Genomic DNA, 21,678 nt, shown 5'->3' on the forward strand with positions numbered 1-21,678 from the left:
TCCAAAAATAAGGAAATCCATAACATCATTGATCATACAACACAAGGCAAAAGATCAAGATGAAAACCAACAAAATACATCCAAGAAATAGGCCAAATAACAAGAAATTTCAGGATTTCCAACACCAAGATCATTATATATAGAATAGGTGAATAAAATAGATTTGATGGACATGGATGGTTACCTCAAAGAGCTTTTCCTATTCCAACAAGCCTTTTGCTAGCTCACAAAGCCCCACCTTCACCTTGATCATCTTTTTCCCAAAGAACCCCAAAAGAACACTTATAAGATTATGTAAAAAGACTATCTAAAACACAAAATGCAAGATGGATTCTAGGATAGATGCACTTACCCACTCCTAACCAAGCTTAAAAGAGCAACCTTTACTTGAAAACTTGTAGGGAAAGTGAAGATGAATTCTTAGGGAATTTGAGAGGAAAATGGCGTGTAGGAGTATAGGGTAGGAGGAAGAAAGAGTGAAAGTCTTAGGGTAATTTGATCTTCAAATTATATACCAAGAATACATACAATATTTAGGTTGTAAGACATTAAATGATGTGGGCTTAAGTAACTTATAAAATAATGGGTGTAGGAAATAAATATAATCAAGGCTAGTAAGTTGGGCTTATTAAATTCACCCCTTACAAATTAAATACAAGAATTAGCCCATAAGAATGTCTTAGGATCAATATATATACATATATAATGTATGATCAAGAATGTGGGCTTGTAAGAATATTTAATAACAAACATTGTAAGGGTCCAAATTGAATAAAATCCCTTACAAGAATAAATTCAATTAATTGGGCTCTTGATTAGAATAATTAAGTTAGGCATCAAATATATATACAAGTGTATATATATATATTAAATTGGAAGAATTAGCCCAATTGGAATTTAATTAAATTGCCCAAGGAATTAATTATCGGTCGTAAGGCTTAAACGAATTTACGGGGTGTTACAGAGCTTCTCGACTATATTGACAAAAGTTGGTATCTTACTTTTGGGTTTGCACCACAAAACGATGACATAGTTTTGTTAGGTTACACTTGTTGTTACTAAACCTTAATTTGCCCTTATGACAAATTATAATTTGCCCTTATGACAAATTATAATCCAACTTACTAACTTTGGCTCATCAACAAGTATGCTCCAAGTGAGGGTGTAAAAGGCGCTTGTCACGTGCGTACCACACCCCGAAGCATTCTGTTGGAACCTAAATACACATAACAATGTTGAATCCAACCAAGATGCCTTGCTTGAAGCAAACGCTCTTGTTAGTTACTTTTTTCACAAACTCCAATGTGCCGGATACTTGTTGGGGAAATATAGTATTCAAGCTGCTTAAATTTCGGCAAATTGCATATCAATATCAATCCCCCATAATACCTGGTACGTGTAAACATTTCCCAATCTGAGTTTATATTTTAGTGTGTAGTCCAACTGTTATATCACCACCTTGCGTATCCTTATGATTATAAAAACTCAATCTATTTACATAGAATCCATGATAGGAAATCAATAGATACACTGACTGCATACTGAAGATCAGTTTCACGGCATTAGAGGGAGATATACCCAAATTTAAATGCCGAGAAATCCCATGAAATGGAATGATCTTCATTATAATCCACGTACTAGTAAAACTGAACTAGAAGATAATCTATTTGCAATATTAGCAAATAATCTGTCAAATATATATACCGATAACGTATATATACATTGATCATGTTGATCAGAAAAGAGTGACAAGGTTCCATATATAATCCCCAAATTGGAACGAATATATTTATCTCGATACTCTTTGACACCAGAAGTGGAGAAGTTCTATCGGTTTAAGAGATATGAAACATAATACTATTATTCAAAAAAAAAAAACATAATACTAGATCTAGTAAAGAAACATTGTCACTCTTGTCTTATAAAGAATTATTTGTCTAGACCACGAAAACCCTAGTAAGGTGCACCAAACAAACATAATACTAGGGATGCGGAATGATCAGATCTTAATACTTGGGAAATGTCAACGATCTGATTAAATTATCATGATTTTGGGAGAAAATTATATAGTTGTCGACAACACACGCCTATATAATTGCTCATTTAAATAAACTAGATCCAGGTGAGGTGCCAGACGCATCCTCATTATTTAATATTTAAAGGAGCAATTAAGGCATAGTTCGACTCGCTAAAACAGATTCTCTTGACAATACATACACCATTGAATAATAACCCTGTTGGTTACAAATGGATGTTTGTACAAAAGAGAAATGAAAACAATAAGGTGGCATAATAGCGAGTGTTTGTAGCATATGGGTTAACGCAGAAACCCTTGATTGATTTTAATCAAATCTCCCATGTACGATGACATTAAGTTCCACTATACAAGATAAATGGTAGAATAAACTTAGATATGCAGCTAACAAACGTCGTGACCATATGAAAATAAGGTCATTGGATAGTATGGTCTTTATATGACCTTAGAAAGATGTCTTCAACGCATTTCATATGGATAAGTATGATTGACTTATCATACTAACAGTTATAGAAGATAAGGAACCGTTTAGACTCAAAAATGATACTGAGGACATTATAGGACTTGAAGTCCATTACTTCATTATTATTGGAACACTTCGGAAGAACCAGAAGTTCTATGATCATATTTCGATTGACATTCCAATTTAAAATTTACGTGATAAACCAATGTGTGTTTTTCTCATAAATCACTTGGTAATGACTGCCTTTGATCTCCATTCCAAGTTAGTTATGTGTGTTCTACCTCCACTGACTTATGGGAGGACAATAAAAGTGTGTTTTTAAGTAGGTATGGTTAAGGAATATTGGCTATATTCAACCTACATAGGCTCCAGAAGAGTCACGAGATCATTGTATAAAATGTTAACTTATAGTGACAATCCTGAAGATTGCCATATCATCTCCTCTACGCTCTTTTTGAAACAATTATTCTACTTTAAGCAATGTAGAAATCGAAGATTGTTATCTTCAGGGGGAGATGTTGGACTACATTTACTTAAATCAATCTTGAAGATTGGGTGGGTCCTAAAAGGACCAACAATTGTACTCTTTTGCGACCTATATACCATGTACTCTTTTCCTCACTAGATTTTTCCCATTGGGTTTTTCTAGTGTGATTTTTAACGAGGCATGAGTATGATATGATATACGTCGAGAAAGTTGCAAATAAATACTTAAATAGACGAACCCCGAAATCCTGAAGATTATGCCCTGAAGGCTTATGATTGTACTCTTTTTCCCTTAACTAATTTTTTCCCACATGGTTTTCTTAGGTTAAGGTTTTTAACGAGGCAATCAGAAAAATTGTTGTCTTCAGGGGGAGCAACAAAATACATATAAATTATTGTTCCAGAAGACCACCAACTCTTGTAAATCCTGAAGATTAAACGCATCAAGTTATGGTTGTACTCTTTTCCCTTAACTAAGTTTTTTCCCACTGGGTTTTCTTAGTGTAAGGTTTTAATGAGGCAACCAGGACTATATATGAGTTTATAAATATCATGTACTCTTTTCTTCAACTAGGTTTTTCCCACGTGGTTTTCCTAGTGAAGTTTTTAACGAGGCATGAAAGTATTTGAATATACCATTCATATACCTTGTACTCTTTTATGTCTAGATTTTTCCCACAGGGTTTTCCTAGCAAGTTTTCAACAAGACAAGATCATTGTCAAATAATGTCCAAGGGGGAGTGTTATAAATAATATTAAGTAGTGGACATTATTATTTAGTATATAACAGTTGTAACGGTTTCTGTATTAGTGTATCCATTATATCTTTCCGTTATTGTTTGTATTATATATATGTCCCTTGTAACCATAAACATTTTTACTGGAATGAAAACACTCCTCTTCCTATGTTTGCTCTCTCTCTACCTCTTTTCTCTTTATCTACAATGTTCATCGGTTAGGAGCTGATGGCCAACGGGCATGACCTATTCCAACAATAATCATTTAATTCCTCATAAAATACTATACCTTCACAACTTATTATTTTCATAAATAATAGGAATCAAATACCAATTCACTCACATAATTATTTAACTCCACATAAAATTCCATAATATGCACATTTCACCATTTTCATAAATAATAGGATTTAATCCTTTATTTACCATAGTATACTTTTCAAAAGTCATAAATTCTCAAATTTCTTAAACACTTTACTTTGTGCCATACTTGCACACCACAAAATACATATGGAAGCACATCAATCACACATAAATGAGACATGTTCCTTTATTCTTTAGGCCCTAGTGAACGGTGCTTCCCACACATCCGAACACTCCACACTTTCCCATTTCTAATGGAAACCGGACTCTAACCTTAAGTGTGCACACCCCAGAATGAGGATTCCAAGCCTCAACGGGAAGTTACCAGCCCTAGTACCCATGATAAGGTTTCTACTGACTACTCCTGAAATTAGGGTACACAGACCCGCCTCAACAGGACACACCATAGTGCCCTAGTACCCGTGGATTGTTCCTACCGAGTACTCCTCAACATAAAGTAATTCTAATCACATATTCACAATTTCACATAGCTTCCATAAGTTTAGAAAATATTTCACTTGGCATAAAATTTGCTCATAGGCATCATAATTTTTTTTTAAAGAATATAATTCATACTTGAAATTTAAATCAATCCCACAAAAGGGTATACTAAATATATTTCAACACATATATAAACATACGTCCATTGCTTATGTACATAAAACATTTTATTTATTTATTTTTTATTCTTGATGAGACATATGTATGTACATTACTCCAATAAATAAAAATCATAATAATAATAATTACAATACAATCAAGGTATATACACGAAATGCTATACGTCGTACATAGTACAATATATCCACACAAATAATATTTTATATAAATACAATATAAATACATTCATACAATCTATCACAATTCTTTGAACAAATTATGAATCAACAACGAACATACTGCACATGAACCAAAGTCAAAATAGAGATTTCTAGTATGCATCTCATATACTCCATCATCAAAATATATTTCAATCTTTTACAAAAGTACAAATTTAAGGACAAGCAAGAGAAAAACAAACCCACTTACTCACATTCAATATGTGACAATTATATAATAATCATAGTATAATATCACATAAGCACATATTAAATAACTTAATTGGGGTAAATAAATTCTGAATGGACATAAATCTTACCTCAATATCCCAAAATCAACCTCATGAACCACCTAAAATTGAAGGGTCAACAAGAACGAATTTTTTTTTTGGGACTTCAAAATATAGCTAAAAGTGATTCTATACATACCCATATAGAGACAGAGTGATGGTGAGAAATGAAAAAGAAGAAGAGCTATATTTATAGGCTCAAGAGGGAGGTAAGATAATCTCATCATTTATTTTAAAACAATAATTTTGATTCAATTGCCTTAATGGTGATGGGTGTAACTCCCAATCACCAATTCAATAATAATAATAATAATAATAATAATAATAATAATAATCTATCTATCTATCTATCTATCTATAATCTATCTATCTATCTATCTATCTATAATCTATCTATCTATCTATCTATCTATCTATCTATCTATCTATCTATCTATATAATAAAAAAAAAGCCACAAGAAGAGCATTTAATGCATTTTGGCCAAAGTTCCCGCCCATACAAAAACGGCGGCGTTTAGAAGGGAAAAATTTAGTGGAATCGGTGAATAGAGAAGTAGCAGCCACGGCTTTTGGTATCCAATGTTTGGGAATTGATATTTTGCATTCATTACATAGATTTATTCATTACATGGGAAACGAAAGAGTATTAATTGTAGTCCTAGATGAATAGCCGCAAAAAGTTTGTTTAAAAAAACGAATCGACCGAATCGATTCTCGAATTGACGACAACAATTAATACTATAGGAATTAATATAGGTTCAGAACTCTTACAATGTACGCACAACTAAAGCCTATATAATGCAGGTATAATTATCGTATACAGCAAACAATAACCCAGAAATTTCTTCAAAATTCACAGTTCTCTTCCCGAATGGGTACGTTCGTGCTCGCGGTTTATCAACCTTCAAGAATAGAAGCGCTGTCAAGGTAGTGGTCGTCCGGCAAAACGTAGTGATGGAAAGGAAAAGTTCTTCTGAAATCAAAAGCAAGGAAATGTTCTTCTGAAATCAAGAGCAAAGAAATTGTCTTCAATGATGAAGAGGTACATTTCCTTCTACATTATAATGTGTAAACAACTAATTTTAAGTTTGGTACATGCTCATATTAATTTTTCTGTGTGTAGGGCACTGTGGTACATGCTCATATTAATTTAAGATAATGCTCTTAAATTTCATGGTTTTCTAAATAATGAGGCAGATAGGATGTGGTTTTATGAAGCAAGGTTTTGGTGTTCTGCTGTGATCACAAGGATAAAAATAGTGTTGTTTGACCACGACCATTGTTCATGCACTTTTTGGGGATGAATCACTTTGAAACATTTGTTATTTATTTGGGAAAATAGAACTACTTGATGACAGACTTTACAGACTGTAGCTCTGTGAGCTAAAAATCTGTTTTGGGCCTAATCACATGACTTTTGTCATAAACTCACTGTTTGTAGAATTGTTTTTTTTTTTGCAGGAATCAGTATACATTTTCTTGAGCTCTGTATCCACAAAGATCAAGCAAACTGCCTGTGACTGCAGAATTCATTTTCTTACAAGAATGTTGTACTTAAAGCTCATCTAGATCTTTGCTATGATATGTGGACATTATTCAAAATCTGTTTAGAAAATGTATTTTCCAAAGTCTAACAAAACACAAACAGAAAAGTACACGCACACTCATAGTGTATGTATATATAATGTATTCAAGCAGATTGTATGCATATCTATGAGTTTGAAATGCTAACCAATTAAGTGACACTCTATTAAAAAAAATGACCAGTAAGAAAAACATTAAAATCAACCACCAACCTTTATTTGAAATGCTAACCAATTAAATGACACTCTATCTATAAGTTTAACATAAAAGGGTGAGCACATAAACCTTTAACTGAATCTATAAGTTAGCATTTAAGTGCTAAGTCACATACCTATTATGAAGTGTGTATAGAGATATTGAGCATGCATTAGCTATGGTATTGTTGGTTACTATTACATACATTAGTTTAACTTTTCACAGAAGTGCAAAAAACTAATATTCTAGGCAAAATAAAAAACAGTACTGTGAAACAAACTAAAATAACATATAAAAAAAAATAAAGTAAAAAGTTGGTTGTACAGTCACATACCTAAGCTGAAGTGGAAACTGAAATAGTGAGCATGCATTAGTTATGGTGTTTTTGCTCAGCCTGCATAGATAATTAAAGACCAAAATCACAAGGGAAATAGATTGTAAGTAAATAGGAATTTGGACTGTGAAGCAATATGTAATGGATTGTAAATAAAATAAAAAAAATAGTTCACCGAAGGACATGTTTGAAATCAAATTTTATAATAATTGACATGTATCAAATTATAATAATTGGCAGTAACTTAGACTGTAATGGACTATGCAATGAGTTCAAAGTGGTCTTTTGTAGTACAACATCATCTAACTTCTAAAAAATGTTCAGACTAGAAATTAATATTTTTTGATAAAGTTCTATAGTTCTGAGCTAAAAACCTACTTATCTTTATCAGATCTTTCTCTGATCGTTTTGAGAGAAGCTTTTACAGTTCGTCATCTCTCTGCATGTACACCTTGGTCTGCTTCCTGTGTTTTTCTACACATGTATTCCATTGTTGGTGTTCAAATGCAGGTAGCTTTAGATCTGTAAATGAAGGAGTTAGGGTTTCAATCTAATGAGCTAAAATTGTATATATTTTTTGGTAGAAATTAATTAAAACATACCAGATGCTACTCTGTCTCTATAACCATGGAAGTTGATATCTCTTAATCGAACCAGTTTAGGGCTTAGACAGTATGCAGTTTTCTATAATGGTTTAACGATGGTGAAGTGAGGGAATTAGAAGTAGAGGGTAGGGAGTTATTTTGTTAAGGAGCTGTGCATGGAGTGGAACGTTCTGGATTTCTATGATTTCATTTCCATTTCGGAGGAGAGAGTGATACGCAGAGAATAGGAGGAAGACGATTGGGAAAATGAGAGAAGGGAGTTGGGTTGAAACGGGTGGGCTGGGTATTTATTGTTGGGCTATAGGATTCTTTTGGGCTATAAGGGAAGATGGACTTTGGTTTTTTTTTCTCTGCAGCCCTGTGTATATATGTGTGTGTGTGTGTGTGTGTGTAACATTTAGATGTATGTTTATATTTATTTATGTAATTATTTATTTATTATATACTTTGTCATTTACTATAAGATGTTTTAATCATTTATAATTTTAAATATTTTGTATTAAGCATTTAAAAAAGTATGTTATTTTAATTAATTACCAATCTTAATTATTAATTTTTATTTTAATTGTAAATATCTCCATATAATTTTTTCATATTAAATCAACATAATAGTAAATGAAAAAACTATATGTGATTGAATAAAGCTCATTGATGGTGTAAATGTAAACGGGGGTACGGATTTACACCACGTGTGTTGTTGGATTGTGTATGATGTAGTGTATGGAGCGTGTATGCTTGGGAAGGAAAGTTATGGTTTCCTCCTGGAGAAGAAGAGCCAAGAGCAAGAGAGAGAGAGGAGTGAATGATGGATCATTGGATCCCGAGAGGCTAGGGATGAGAGGATTCAAAATGCCATTAACAGGAGGGTCAGGTCCTTTATATAGAAATAGGACCTGACCCTTCAGGAATATAATATTCCCCAAAGGTCACTTGCCCCTTAACAATTTCTAAGGGACACCCGATCTTTTAGGGATACAATAATACACGAACTATACACATTATATTTCTACAGTAGTCCCTTGGGGTATTTACCCATCACGAGTCCCCCACTTCTTGAATTTGCGAGAGTCGTCAGGTTCGAGAAGTAGAAAGTGCTCCAAGCGGCTAACTTGTTGCAAGCAAAGTCTCCCTGGTCTGAATGCCTTAATAGTCTGTGATGATCCCCTCAAGTCTGAGTTGAGCATGAGGGGCGTGATTTACGCGGGTTGCCTCGTTAAAAACCTTAGACTAAGAAAAACCCTATGGGAAAAAACCTAGCTAAGGGAAAAAGAGTACAACCGAAAGCGTAATCATTAAAGACTATTAAGGGTTTGTGTAACACCCCGGTTCTCAAGACTTACACTTATCACAAAATCCGTAATAAACGCTGCGGAAGCTTATACATCATATCAACAGAAAACCGGGTGCTACCGCCACACTTAGAGTGAATTCTATCACCTCTTTGATAAAACTTCCACTCTCAGTGCACAGGCTAAAAGAAATTTCACTCAACATCAACACCCCAAACATCAAAATATAATATTTTAGGTATATATATATATATTAATATCAAAAGATATCTACAAGAGTTTGCCCGACGGGCTGTCATTACAAACTCCGGGTCCTCCACAACCTAACAGACTAGAGTCAGCCAAAACTAAGGTTACCAAAAGATATTTACTGGGCTGACTGGGGTTGCTGGAGTATAGTCAGGGGATGCTGGAGTATAGCCTGGAGAGTAGCCTTGAGAATAGGGTGGAGAATACGGGTCTCTGCCCGACGTGTCATGCAGAATCTGACCAACAAAAGTAGGTCCCGGGCAAACATGATCAGGAGTGTTTGCCGGGCTACAGGATCCCTCACTGGATGACATCTGAAATGACGTACACGGTGAAGTGTAGTTAGCACGACGGCTAAGTAAGGTAATCCATTTGTCACTTCCATCAGGTAAAAGTTTTGACAAATATTTCATAAAGGTAAATACACATTACCAAATATGGTGTCCAGGTCTTTCATAACTAAAATCAACAGTTAATGCCATATAATTACAAGAATATAATGAGTATATAAGTCACAACACATTTCCTTACTCAAATTTCCTAGTTCATCAAACTAGGTTGCCTTTGACTTCTTTTTCATTCAGGCTAGGTTTTCAGCACTAGCCATGTCTATTACATATGTCATTGTCGCAATTATGACCTCTAGTTGTCTTTAATTACGAAAACGCTACTTAGTTTCTGACTAGAAGCAAGAGACCTTATTGAGGATACAAGTTTCTTTGACTAGACCGAAATCGGATCTGGACATGGGGATTACGGTCCTGCCCCAAGTCTCATTCGTGATCCCTTGGACGAAGGTTCATCATTATGGTCCCTAGTTTGGCCCCACCTAGGTCCATAAAGCTGATACCAACCCGAAAATGACATGAGTATCTATACTTAAGTGTGCACACCCCCACGGCCTACGCCTGACTGAGTGATATAGAAAACTCCCCTGCGCCTGACTGAGTGANGTACATATACTACAATTATATATACATAATGTCATACGTTATACTACTTGTACCTACTTGTTGTATACTATATAAATACATGTACATATATATACATCCTATACATATGATATATATATACTACATACACGTATATATGTATATATATATTTACATATACTATATTCACAATATAGGTAATTTGGCCTACTAACAACATAACATAACATATTTCATAGTATAGATAATTACACATACTAGTACCATAACATGACATATACATATGTGTATTATGTAGAACGTAGTCATAATCCACGTCCTTAGCATCACCTAATCACCATTAACTCACTAACTACCTCACAATTATCATTAACACATCCATAATCATACTAAGCATAATTCAGAAAATTTCAGCTTGGCGCAGTCCGAAAGATTGAGCCGGTAAAAATAGTTCCCGAACTCTTTTTCACTTGAAATTTTTATGGTAGGATCCCAACTTATAGTACTTGATGTCCATAAAAAGTTTTGGTCATTTTGGTTCGCGAATAAACACAGAAAATTCCATCTTTGCCCTTGGCAGTGTGCTGTCCGGAATTCTGTCTCTCCCTGGACCAGTTTTGGGAAAAATTCCGAAAACCATACTTCCACTACTCCGATCATTATGAAATTTTATATGCAGGTTCTACACTTATAGAACTACATGTCTAAAAAAAATAGGATTAAAATACCTTACCAATATTTCCCAATAAATCTCGGAAGTTACTGCCAGAATCTACCCTGATTTCCTTTCACTATTTTCACAAGTATAAGCCTATATGGACATAAATATAACATATACATGCATATCCAAGCTATGAACATGTACAAAAATATTCCCAAAGCTCCAAAAAACCATGTTTCAACCAAATAATCAATTATCTAATTTCAAGTGACTAAACCAACTTAAGGGAATTCCTTACCTCAATTAGCTACTAAAATTCTTAGAAAGAGTCTTTAAGTGATTTCCCCCAAATTCTTCTTGAAACCCTAGACCAGAATCCAACATCATAACAACACAATTTAGGAAATCTAAACTTAGATTATGAATCTAGAGAGGAATATAAGACTATCTACCGAATAAAATTAACGATTTACCGAATAAATTGAAGAGGTGTGAAGGAATTGGCTATGGTGGTTGAAGCTTGGATGAAGAAGATGATGGAAATTTCTCTTCCCTTTTCCCTTGTGATTATTTCGGCCAAATGGCCAAAATGGGAGGAGAAAAGTCTTTATAAATCAAGATAAAATTTTTGGGATCACAATTGGGTGACACATGTCAAATTCCTATTGGTAACTTTAAGAAAATATCTCAATTTAGACAGTTCGGGGTCAAAATAGATGAATTTTCGGTAGAAAATAATTTAAATAGAATATTTCTTGAAACCACAAATTTATTCCAGTCAAAAGCTCCAAATTGGGCTAGGTTCAGTTCACTGCGGGAATTTCGCGGTGTACGATCAGAAATAAATTTTGACCCTTATACTCCGTCCAAATTCAACTTAACTAAGCAGGAAGTTCATACTTAGTCATAATATGCTTAATAGTCCATTTCCTAGGAAATCCGAGCTGAAAATTCGTCCTCGAAAATTTTACGGTTCGTGACCGGCACGAACGATCGCAGCTTAATAATAACTATATTTCCTTATAAAAATCCTTTTGACGCATCGGTCACTCATCTCAGGAATGTCATAGCTTAAAGACATATTTCTCGAACCTTAATCTTATTCGAAAAGACGAGGGGTTACAGTTTGTCTTGGTTGTTTATGCAGCTTTGATCAGCTTTTCCCCGGCCAAATCTCTAGTGGTTCTTTATGTCCATTGTCCAGTGAGCTTTTCAGAACTTCATTATGGAGTAAATATCTTCCTGCAAAAAGTTGAAATAAAAAATGCAAATATGCATGTAATGCATGCCTATCCTGATATGCAAATCCTAAGTTAGTTCCTAACTCCACTTCTATAACTAAAAATGAATCCTCACTCCGAGGGATACCTAATGACTTAATGCACCACCTTGGGGCTGTGCGGGCACCCAAAGCCACTATATTGCGCAAGATTTTTTGTGCCAAAGGCATCTTTTTTACCGAGCTGGTGCTTTAACGACCACAGGGGTCTCATCGCTGAGAAGCGGGATTTTTATAATTATTTTTTTGCGACCACAATGGTCCTTTTTTCTTTGTGCCAAGGGCATCTTTTTCACCAAGCCGGTATTTGGGCGACCTTTTTTGGTCTCATCGCGGGAGCGCCGGATTTTATTTATTTATATATAATAATTTTTTTTTTTTGCGACCACAATGGCCCTTTGACCACAATGGTCCTTTTTCAAGTGCCATGACGAGGCATGGGCACAATCAACCGGATAAATCCGTGCAGGTTGATCAAACCCCAAACGGAAGAGCCGGAGAATGTATACATATTTTTTCCAGTGCCACGACGAGGCATGAGCACACTCAACTGAACAAATCCGTGCTGGTTGGCCAAACCCCAAACGGAAGAGTCGGAGATTTTTTTTTTTTTTATTACAATAGTCTCCTTACATAGATTCGGGATACAAAAATCTATTATTTCTAATAAGGGACTACAATCTTCAACTTGGAGTCTTCGTCTTCAACAATTCTGATCTTCTTTGTTGGAATCTCCAAGTCTTCAATAATCTCTGTTGGAGTCTTCAGTCTTCACTAATCTCCATCTTCAAGGACCCCATAATATTTAATATTCCATAAAAAGCTAGTAGGAATGAATACTTTATGAGGTAATTAGAGAGTAATTTAGATCGAATATTTTATAGGCTAATGGGATGAAATTTTGTTTTCTTTCCTTACCCATCAGACATCATTCCCTCTTTTCCTCCTTTTCTTTTCCTCATTTCATTCTCCCACCATAATTTTTGTCTTTTTCTTCCCACTTTCTTTTCTTCTCCTGATTTCTTTTCCCCTCAACAATATGTTTGTCTTTTTCTACCACCTCCTCTTTCTTTGTTTTTCTTTCTTCCCATGCACAACCACCAAATGTGGGGAACAAAGCCCCCAATTTATGAACTGCACATGGGNTCCCATGCACAACCACCAAATGTGGGGAACAAAGCCCCCAATTTATGAACTGCACATGGGGTAGCAGCTGTGCTACCCCATAAAATATAATTTTTTTTATTTGTTTTCCCCATACATTTGTCTTCCCCATACATACATTTTTCGTTTTTATCTAAAGAGATAAAGAAAAGCAATAATGAAGATGATGGTGGTGCAGTAGTCTGGACTTCGGCCGACGCTCTTGATGGCGTACGACGGAGGTGATGGTGGGGCTGTTGATCGTTGATGGGAAACGCTAGATGAAAACGGTGGAGATGTTGTGATTGCCGCCAACTGGTTCGCCGGTGCCGGTGGCGAGGAGTGGTGGCAGCGTGGAGATTCGGAAATGGCGAGGTGCGACGGCGGCTTTGGTCGGAGTTCGTTGGTGATGGCGATGATGGAGCTTCGATGGTGGTTGGCCATAGCACTCCGTTAATATTCCGTTAACTTTTAACTTACCCATTAATTTCTATAATAAAGGTCTTAGGTTTTAATCTAGAATTGTATTACGAATAGGAACGTACGAAAGAATATATTTTATTACGAATTGTATTACCATATTTTAACTTACAATTCTATTACGAATAGGAATTCAATTACTATATTTTACAATATTACGCAGACCTTAATATTATAGGAGTCTTTTGGGCGGGAAGTTAAAGTTGAGGATATTGTTTTTATTAATAGTATAGATTGCATTGCAAGGAAATATATGTACTGTATTATTACGATTAGTAATTTTAATCTAGAATTGTATTACGAATAGGAATGTACGAAAGAATATATATTTTATTACGAATTGTATTACTATATTTTAACTTACAATTGTATTAAGAATAGGAATTCTATTTCTATATTTTACAATATTACGCAGACCTTAATATTATAGGAGTCTTTTGGGCGGGGGCGGGAAGATAAAGTTGAGGATATTGTTTTTATTAGTAGTATAGATTGCATTGCAAGGAAATATATGTACTGTATTATTACGATTAGTAATTTTAATCTAGAATTGTATTATGAATAGGAACGTACGAAAGAATATATTTTATTACAAATTGTATTACCATATTTTAACTTACAATTGTATTACGAATAGGAATTCTATTTCTATATTTTACAATATTACGCAAACCTAAATAGTATAGGAGTCTTTTAGGCGGGAAGTTAAAGTTGAGGATATTGTTTTTATTAATAGTATAGATTGTATTGGCGGGAAATATATGTACTGTATTATTACGATTAGTAATTTTAATCTAGAATTGTATTACGAATAGGAACGTATGAAAGAATATATTTTATTACGAATTGTATTACCATATTTTAACTTACAATTGTATTACGAATATGAATTCTATTACTATATTTTACAATATTACGCAAACCTAAATAGTATAGAAGTATTTTGGGTGGGAAGTTAAAGTTGATGATATTGTTTTTGTTAATAGTATAGATTGCATTGCAGGGAAATATATGTACTGTATTATTACGATTAGTAATTTTAATCTAGAATTGTATTACGAATAGAACGTACGAAAGAATATATTTTATTACGAATTGTATTACCATATTTTAACTTACAATTGTATTACGAATATGAATTCTATTACTATATTTTACAATATTACGCATACGAATATGAATTCTATTACTATATTTTACAATATTACGCAAACCTAAATAGTATAGATTACTATATTTTACAATATTACGCAAACCTAAATAGTATAGGAGTATTTTGGGCGGGAAGTTAAAGTTGATGATATTGTTTTTATTAATAGTATAGATAGATTACGCAAACCTTAATAGTATAGGAGTCTTTTGGGCGGGAAGTTAAAGTTGATGATATTGTTTTTATTAATAGTATAGATTACATTGTAGGGTAATATATATGGACTGTATTATTACGATTAGTAATTTTAATTTAGAATTGTATTACGAATAGGAATGTACGAAAAAATATATTTTATTACGAATTGTATTACCATATTTTAACTTACAATTGTATTACGAATAGGAATTCTATTACTATATTTTATAATATTACGCAGACCTTAATATTATAGGAGTGTTTTGGGCGGGAAGTTAAAGTTGAGGATATTGTTTTTATTAATAGTATAGATATATTACGCAAACCTTAATAGTATAGGAGTCTTTTGGGCGGGAAGTTAAAGTTGAGGATATTGTTTTTATTAATAGTATAGATTGCATTTCAAATAAATATATGTACTGTATTATTACGATTAGTAATTTTATTCTAGAATTGTATTACGAATAGGAACGCATGAAAGAATATATTTTATTACGAATTGTATTACCATATTTTAACTTACAATTGTATTACGAATAGGAATTCTATTATTATATTTTACAATATTACGCAGACCTTAATATTATAGGAGTCTTTTGGGCGGGGGCGGGAAGTTAAAGTTGAGGATATTATTTTTATTTATAGTATAGATATAGATATAGATTATAACAATGTACTAATCCTAATGCATAACAATGTTTTTTTTTTTTTTTATCCTGACTTCAGCCCCGTGCCTGGTCACGGTGTTGTGACTTCGGCACGGGGCCGAAGCCACGTGGGCGTGACCTCGGCACCGGGCCGAGATCACGGGCGTGACTTCGATTTTTTTTTTTTTTTTTTTGGGTTCATCTCTCTAATTATCCGGGATAATTCAGGATATGAATCATCATAACCTTCTTAAACAATCCTTAGAATCTTGCAAAATATACGCCAAGATTGTTTTAGGAAATCCCATTGATACTAGGAATATTGGGTTTCCTTATACAAAACCCTTCTCCTTCTTTTGTCCCTTCTCATTCTTTTGTAAACATTCAACCTTCCAACTATCCTGGTAAGTGCAATGTCGTTTTTTTTTTTTTTTTTTTTACGCACTCCCACCTCGGCACCGTGCCGAGGTCACGTGGCTTGTGACTTCGGCACGGGCTCAGGTCGCATGACCTCGGCGCTGGGCCGAAGTCACGGTACGTGACCTCGGCCAGTGTCGAGGTCACGGTACGTGACCGTGCCTCGGCGCTGGGCCGAGGTCACGGTACGTGACGGTTTTTTTTATTTTTTAGCTCCGGGCTTTGCTTGTGTTGAACTGACAAGTTTGTTTTGTTTTTCTTTCTGTTGTGCTGATAGGTTGGTGATCGTGCCTACCAATAACCAGGTTAGTTCCTCTATTATGGTCTCGAATTCAAATTCGTGCACGGAGTCTTCTGGCAATGAATCTTCATCTTATGATGGTGAAGATACATTGACCTATGGTGGTGACACCGAGGCATTGGCCCATGGTGATGACACCGAAGACGCCTCCTCTCTGTCTTCTTCTCCTTCCGAAGAAGACACCGTAGATCTCGATCCTCCTGCCCCTTCTGTTAGTCGTAAAAGGAAGAGACGCTAGATCTCGTATTCCCCCATAGATAGTTCACTTATCGAGAGCACCTATCGCTGTCTAAAACCTGGCGATGTAGAAGATATCCAAGGTCTAATGTGTGGGAATGTTAGAATTGTCATCCCTGGGCATGATGTTAGCATCATGGAACCCCAGGAGCCCTCCTTTTTTGGTGTTCACCTGTTGTCCGTGCAGGTAGGACTTAGGTTTCCCCTTCACCCTTTCCTGATTGAATTTCTGAATTTTTATGAAATAGCCCCAGGTCAGCTTGCCCCAAACGGTCACCAAGTTATCGCAGGATTTCTTTCTGTGTGTCGCCAAAAAGGAATGAAACCCTCCTTAGGTCTCTTCCAGTCGTTGTTTAGAGTCATGAGGGAACCTAGAGAGGGTAAGGGTTTCGTGTGTATCGCTTCTATGCCTCGTAAGCAGCTTTTCGATGATCGTCCCTCCTTCAACAAGGACTGGAAATCTAGGTTCTTCTTTGTCTCCCTAGGTATCCCTTCTCCTTTTGCTGTCACATGGGGTACCCGAGTTAGATGCCATCCAACTTTAGACGAGAGTCCAAATATGCTTAGGAAGGTCAAGAAACTTCTGAAGGGTGGTCCTTTTAAGGTTGTCGAGAGTACTTCTGAGTGGTGGCTTCGGGATTTGGGGTTTAAGAGGATAGGGCCAGCTGCCCTTGACGTACCCGGTACCCCTCTCGGTGTTTAGCTGTTTCTTGTATGCTGTTTTCTTGTAACTGTGTGTCATAACTTGAAGTTGTTTGTAGGTGCTATGTCGTCGAAAGGTGCTATACCGTCAAAAGCTGTTCGGTACTTGTCGCAAAGTGGGCAGGATCCTCCCCCTCCCAAAAAAACAAAGCTGACAAAGAAGGAAAGAAGAGTCAAGCCTCAACATCCGGTGGAGGAGCCTGTAACCTGACGCCTCCGCAAACAAGATCTTCCACTCGGCCCCCGGATCCTACTTCGGATGTGGATCCCTTGCTCGAGGGATCGTCTGCCCCGCCCCCCGAGCAAGGGGAAGCCTCGCCAATGCCACCTCCGCGCCTTCGCACCAACTTAATCCGGCTTGGTATGGATGTGCTTCTTGGGAAGTCTATCTTAGGAGGTAGTATTGACGCCCCCGCGCTTGTCCGCAACCTCATTTCCCCAATAGATGCAGAAATTCTCGAGGAGTAGAGCTTGGCTGTGCTACGGGAGCGTTATTGCAAGATGGCTATGGAGTCTATGTTGATAGGAGAAGGTCTTCATTCGCAGTACGAAGCTATGTTCCACGATGCTCGTAAGCAGATGAAGAAACTCGCACAAGACCTACTGTTGCGGGACACCGAGCTGAAGAAACTAAGGGAAGAGAACATAACGCTGAAAACTGATTACTCACAGTTAGAGCAGAAGCTGAAGGATGAGCGAAAGGAGCACAAGGAGACTCGTGCTACTGTTACCAAGCTGGAGGGATCTCTGGAAAAGGCGCGGCAGACTTATAAGCAATCATCTGAGTTCCAGGATGACGTCTGGGAGTTCATGAGCACTCCTGAAGCTATAAAGAAGTTTTCTAAGTCCGAGGCTGGTCAGACTGCACTTGAGGCAGAGTCCTAGCTAGCATTCAACCTTGGACTGTTCACCATGCAGCAACAGATTTACCCGGTGCTTAAGGAAGAGAATCTTGATTTTGATCCTCAGGCTATGGGCTTGCCTAAGTTTATGGAGAATCCTGACCCTGACTCTGAGTATGACATATCCCCTGATGATGAAGCTGATACGGGAGTGTTTGATCGTCCTGACAACACCAACACTGCTGCCCAGGATGCTGCTGAGGATCCCACCACTGCTACGAAGGATGCTTAGCCTATCTGATTTACTTTTCGTCGTTATCCACATTCGTACTGTTTTTTGAATACTAGTTTCGTAGTTATTCGTGTTTTGAACACTTGTATTGTTTTTTGAATACTAGATTCGAATTGTTTTGATCACTTGTATTATTGTTTTTTTTTTATTTTTTTATTTTAAACTATGCCGAGGTGAGACCCCAGCACTGGGCCGAGGTGAGACCTCGGCGTTGCGCTGAGGTGGGCACCTCGGCACCACCTTCACCTCAGCATTTTTCGGCATTGTGCCGAGGTGAGACCTCGGCATTGTGCCGAGGTGAGACCCCGGCACTGGGCCAAGGTGAGACCTTGGCATTGCGCCGAGGTGGGCACCTCGGCACCATGCCTTCACCTCGGCATTCTGTCAATCAACCTGCCTCCTACTGTCATCAACTTGTAGGTTCCTGGGCGAATCACCTCGTCTATGATATACGGACCCTCCCATTTTTTCGCGAACTTGCCTCCTTCAAAGGGTTGACTGGCTTCCCTCCTTCTCAAAACATAATCGCCTACTTGGAAGTATCTGGGTTTTGCTTTGGCGTCATGATAGGACTTCAACTGCCTGTTGTAGTTTTCCATCCTACAGAACGCAGCTTCTCGCTTTTCATCTATGAAATTGAGATCGGTTCCTTGTTGGATCTCGTTTTGCTCTGCCTCGTATTCTTCCATCCTTCTACTCGGTGTCATCACCTCTGCTGGAGCTCGAGCTTCGAACCCGTAACTCAAGGCGAAAGGAGTTTCACCAGTAGCCCTCCTTGGGGTTGTGCGATAGGTCCAAAGGATGCTGTCCAGTTCCTCAACCCACGCCCCGCCAGCTGCTTCCAATTTCCTCTTCAAACCATCAAGGATGGTTCTATTGGCATTCTCTACTTGACCATTCGCCTGTGGGTATGACACCGCCACCCGGCTGTGCTTGATGCCCCATCCCGTCAAAAAGTCTGAGAACTCTCTGCCTTCGAATTGACGTCCGTTGTCAGTGATTACTTGGATGGGGATGTCGAAGCGGCATAGTATGTTCTTCTCTACAAACTTTTTACACCTGGCTGCTGTGATGCTAGCTAGAGGTTCAGCTTCCACCCATTTGGTGAAGTAGTCAATGGCTACGATAATGTACTTTCGGCTTCCCGAGCCCGTGGGCAGGGCTCCCACCAAATCTATTCCCCATCTTGAGAATGGAATTGCTGTGCTCACCGGAGTGTAGTTGGTCGCGGGTCGTCCTGGCAATGTCTGGAATTCTTGACACTTAGGGCATCGCTTGGCGTATTCTGCGCAATCCTTCAACATCTTTGGCCAGAAGAAGCCTTGCAGCATGATGCGTCGAGCTATGGTGTATGCTCCTTGATGCGCGGAACACACTCCTTCGTGGACTTCTCTCATCATCAACTCTACTTCGTCAGGGTATACACACTTCAAAAGTGTGCCATTATAGGATCGTTTATATAACTTGTCTTCCAATATCACGTAGCTGGGTGCCCGCAACCTTGCTAGTTTTGCATCTTGCTCGTCCGCTGGTAAAGTGCCATCCTTCTTGTACTTTGTGATGTGGTCAATCCAACATGGCTCTCTGGATTGCACGGGGCAAACCCATGAGATGTCGATGCTGGATGTCTCCAAATCCTCAACCCGAGCAATCTTGCGAACGTGACCGGGGATCCCAGTGCTCAGCTTGGAGAGCATGTCAGCGTCAGCATTCTGTTCTCGAGGTACTTGGTGAATTTCATACCCTTCGAATTCTCGCAAGGTTCGCAGCACTGCATCCCTGTACCTTTGCATGTTCCCTTCATTGGCTTCATATTCCCCAGTCACCTGACCAACCACTAACTTAGAATCACATCGGATGCGAATTTTTTCTGCTCGTAGTCCTGCTGCTAACCGCAGTCCGTTGAGGAGGGCCTCATACTCTGCCTCATTGTTAGATAATCTGAAGTGGAACCTGATTGCATAGTAAGCGCGGAATCCTTCTGGGGTGATGAGCACTACTCCACCCCCACAACCTTTACTATTGGATGAGCCATCCGTAGACAAGGTCCACCATCCCCCATCTTCATTTTCCACCTGCTCCGTCACCTCGCGGGCTGTGCATTACACTATGAAGTCCGCAAGGGCTTGACCTTTGATGGCGGGCCTTGGTTTGAATTCAATGTCGAACTGGCTGAGGTGCATGGCCCATCTCGCCATCCTAGCAGAGTTAGTGTTTCGTAAGAAACTCCCTAATGGTTGATGTGAGAGTACATGGATGGGATGAGCTTGGAAGTAATGGGCCAACCTTTTAGAGGCGGTGACCGCAGCAAACACTATTTTCTCCACGGCAGTGTACCGTAGTTCTGCGTCGTGTAGAGCCTTGCTCACATAGTAAATGGGACGCTGAGTCCCTCCTTCCTCTTTGACCAACACGGAGCTGATCGCACCCTGTGATATACCCAGGTATAAGAGTAAGGTTTCACCCGCCTCTGGTTTTGCAAGCAGTGGCGGGGGNGTACTTTCGGCTTCCCGAGCCCGTGGGCAGGGCTCCCACCAAATCTATTCCCCATCTTGAGAATGGAATTGCTGTGCTCACCGGAGTGTAGTTGGTCGCGGGTCGTCCTGGCAATGTCTGGAATTCTTGACACTTAGGGCATCGCTTGGCGTATTCTGCGCAATCCTTCAACATCTTTGGCCAGAAGAAGCCTTGCAGCATGATGCGTCGAGCTATGGTGTATGCTCCTTGATGCGCGGAACACACTCCTTCGTGGACTTCTCTCATCATCAACTCTACTTCGTCAGGGTATACACACTTCAAAAGTGTGCCATTATAGGATCGTTTATATAACTTGTCTTCCAATATCACGTAGCTGGGTGCCCGCAACCTTGCTAGTTTTGCATCTTGCTCGTCCGCTGGTAAAGTGCCATCCTTCTTGTACTTTGTGATGTGGTCAATCCAACATGGCTC

General features: G+C 37.8%; 1 long non-coding RNA gene across 1 annotated transcript; it reads right to left on the minus strand.

The window, feature by feature from the left end:
• Positions 1-9,418: 9,418 nt before the first annotated feature.
• Positions 9,419-11,700, minus strand: LOC116021295. Its single transcript, XR_004098966.1, has 3 exons — positions 11,515-11,700; positions 11,340-11,406; positions 9,419-9,762 (listed from the first exon to the last, which is right to left on the minus strand). It is a non-coding gene; the product is annotated as an uncharacterized LOC116021295 (long non-coding RNA).
• Positions 11,701-21,678: the final 9,978 nt, after the last annotated feature.

This window comes from Ipomoea triloba, chromosome 5 (assembly GCF_003576645.1).
Source record: "Ipomoea triloba cultivar NCNSP0323 chromosome 5, ASM357664v1".
In the NCBI taxonomy this organism is placed as follows: Eukaryota; Viridiplantae; Streptophyta; class Magnoliopsida; order Solanales; family Convolvulaceae; genus Ipomoea; species Ipomoea triloba.